Source organism: Poecilia reticulata, linkage group LG3, assembly GCF_000633615.1.
Source record: "Poecilia reticulata strain Guanapo linkage group LG3, Guppy_female_1.0+MT, whole genome shotgun sequence".
NCBI classification, from domain to species: domain Eukaryota; kingdom Metazoa; phylum Chordata; class Actinopteri; order Cyprinodontiformes; family Poeciliidae; genus Poecilia; species Poecilia reticulata.
The window spans coordinates 25,601,819-25,605,577 of NC_024333.1; positions in this window are offsets into that span (position 1 = coordinate 25,601,819).

The window sequence follows — 3,759 nt, forward strand, 5'->3', positions numbered from 1 at the left end:
CTCATTCAGCCATATTTATCACCTTTTCAGTTGTTTTAAACTTTATTTTGTAAGCTAAATTACTTTTAAATATAAGAGGTCTGTTCTCTTGTCTTTTCCATTTTGAAGASGGCACTGTATCACATCATRTTTGAACTCCAGAGGAAAAAGGTGGAGAAAAKAATTACTAATTAATAGTTTCTACACAAACACRTTAACTTAAATAACTAATTGCATGGTCTTGAGTAAATGTGGATGGCAGTGTAATTTGTTCAGCCTCGAAGGATGAACAACAGCAATAAGTTTTATTTCTAATACAGTCATCCGTTTAATAACTTTTTTCTCTCCTACTTCAGCAACAAAACCCTAAATCACATTTCACACTCCTGCTTTCTTCCAACCTAGATGCGTGAAGATGTTTGGGGCGTTATGAAATGTAAAACACTGAAAAGCAGAAGTGTTGAGTAACTGATCTTCTATATATATCGCCAGAATGGGGAAGTTGGCCAAAGGCAGCAGAAAAAACAGCAACCCCTTCCAATTTTTTTTTTTTTTTAAATAAAACATAATGCTACTTGTGTTGCTTTATTAATAAATCATAAGCTGGTTTTATAGTTGACATCAAAACTATCTCATGCCTAAGAAATGTTCCTCAATAATGCAGCAATKAAATAAATTGTTTAGTTATTTTTCTCTTTCTCCACAAAGTACAGTAAGGATTGTGTTTGTGCGTCGTTTCGTTTTTTTTTTTTTCTTTGGACGCCCCTGTCACCCAACTCTGGACCACCTCTCCTGTTTCCCATGGAAACAAGAGGAAGATGGTTAGAGCGAGCTTTTCAGCCTGGATCCATTCTTATGTGCAGCATGTATACTGATCCTTCACCTCGACCCCTTGGGCTCTGGAAGAACTGCTATAATTTACATGTAACCAAAGCCACATAGTTTCCGATTTATTGTGTGTCGAATGAAAGAGGGGCCAGATGCCGAGTGTCTAGTTGCTGAGGTTGCGAGGTATTCTGTGGAAAACAAGCCTCGGGTCCGGTTGGAAGCTGTTTTAATCGGCCTTCTGATACTTTTACAGTTTGCTTCGAGGTCGTCTTTCAGCGATTGAACAAAGAAATCGTGACATTAGGTCTTTGAACCCGACCTAGACTGAAAGTGTTAACTGTGTTAGACGTACCTGGATTTAGACAGAAAACAGAGACCTGAGAGGTTTATCAGAGGAATCATTTCCACGATTCATCAGCAGGTCATTTTCGGAGATCCAAGTCGCTTAGCAGGCTAACCCACCTCTCAGGATAGTTTATTGGTAACATAAACGACATAATCTATCAGTTGACCTCTTGTAAATGGGAATGTTTTCTTTTTATGCAGTGTTTTGCAGGCCTCTGAGAAGTTTAGTTTCAAAGTGCCTGCAGTTGTCATAACACACTCCAGTGATTTATGAGGAGCTGCGTTCTCATGTCTTCAGTTAGTTTTTTGGTTTCTTTTTTTTTTTTTTTGTGCAGAAGTCCTCTTGGAGTCTGGAACTCCACAGTGAGGCCGAGTTTGCTGAGACATTGCTCGCTGGTAGCCTTGGGCTTTGTTTAACCATGCATAATTGAGCCCTCCTCTTGGCTTACTCCCATGGTTGCACCCTTTTTTCATGAGATGGCCAAGAATGCAACCCTCCCCACCACCACTTCAGCCAGCCATCCCTGGAGGACCTCAATCGCACACACGCACACACACACACGCACGCGCACGCACACACACACACAGACGCACATGCAGAGTCACTAAGTGTACCAGACCTGCTTATCAGAGAGGGCAGGCCTGCTATGGACTCACTTTAAATGGCACACGCATGCCAGAATGACTGTGTACTTGCTCTGCCACACGTACAAAAGAGGAAGTTGTTTTGGGTCTGTTGAACACTGATTTCTGTCTTTCAGGCATCGCAGTAAATATGTTGCTTGGGGCCGGTCATTTTGTCCTGGAGCTGCACACTTTTATCTGAAGTCCCAGAGCGATAGTTGACCTTTTTTAGAAGTGTGTGAATAGTTATGTGTAGTCAGTACAAGGGTTCTAATAGTTTATTATTATTATTTATTTTTATTATTATTATTATTATTATTATTATTATTATTATTATTTAGTTTTATTTGACTTTTTATTTGTCTAATTCAGTTAGTTTTAATTCATTTTTTGAGTGTGTTTGCTAGTTCTGGTCAGTTATAAGTTAAATATTGTTTTATTTTTCTTAGGCATAGTGCTAGCTTTAGTTTTCAGCTTCAGAATGGTCAGAGTATTATATTGKGATTATGTATACATCGATTGCCCAACAGAAGATACAATTTTCATAAGATTTTCACCACCAGGAGTATGGAGGACTGTAATTTGACGTAAACTGCTTGTGTGGGGGGAAAAAATAATCATTTCGYCTCAGTTCATTCATTCAAATAGATTCATAACCACAAAAGCAAAAGATGTCACAGCTGTAATTTCAGTATGTTTTAACYAGTTTTATAAATTCACAATATAGTACCAGTTAGTTTAAAATTTTCCCCATTAATTATGATTTTATTTATTTCAGTTAACAAAAATGCTTTCTCAATTTCATTTMATTAAAACCACCTTGGCCAGTACCTTACCTGCTTCATCAAAGCAATTCAGTTTAGAAAATCTACATTTCTACTGGAAAAATTGAGCTAAAAGGAGGAAGAGTGTGGTACAAAGACATGATGGGGAAGGAGTCTGGGTTGTCAAGGAAGTATGAGAGTCACAAAAGTATTTACATCTCATGAACCTTTCCACATCTTCGTAAGAAGATGAAATATTTTAGTGGCGCACGACAAATCGGAACACAGAAACATGTGGCATCACATGCAAAATGTCAAATTTAGCAGCAAACAAACAGTTCACACCAACCCCTTCTGTGAAGTGTTGAAACATGGTGGTGGCAGCATCATACTGCGGAGATGTTTTTGTTTTCTGCATCTGCTCAGAGCTGATAGGAAGATGGATGGAGCGAAAAGATTTTTAGAAAGAAATTCTGTTAGAAGTTGCAAAAGACATAAAGCTTGACCAGGATGATGACACACACGTTGCTCACTCGCTCCACTTCTTCTTGTTAGCCAGTTAGCATCACCTGGACAACTCACGGTTACTCATTTCTGTGTCAGAGTGAGGAGGWCTCGGGTGTCGAACTGTAGCTGACACCAGTCAGAATAAATCTGAGAAGTGGAAGATTGATTTGTTTTAAAACTCAAACAGGATGTTTACATCCTGAAGCAATAAATTACTCTCAGTTACAGTTATATATATATATAAATATATATATATATGCTGTTTGAAAAAGTCTGTAGCTTGCTGGAAATGAGTAGACGTTCTCATTAGCAGAGAGAACGGTCGGTAAGCTGTGGCTAACGAGCCGGGAGAAGTGGTGTGTTTTTGACACCCTCTATGTAACCTTTCTGCTTTGTTTGGGCTTGTGGGTAAAATAATAACCTGAAGACTGGGAGGTGTGAGAAATGCCATATACAGGAGCAAGGCCTTGTAATACAAACAATGTTTGCTCCCTCTAGTTTAGGCCAAAGTGGTAAATTTAAATAAATCATTTATATGTTTTAGATCTTTAGTCTCATTTACATCTTTCTTTAGTCTGAAATCAAATCAGTTCGGTCAGGTATGCAGAATCAATTWTAAATATGTTTTGTAGAAGCAGCAGACCAAATCAGTTGAAAATAGGTAAACTAGAGCTTTTGGTAAAATATTGACTTCAAAGCAAAAAAAAAAAAA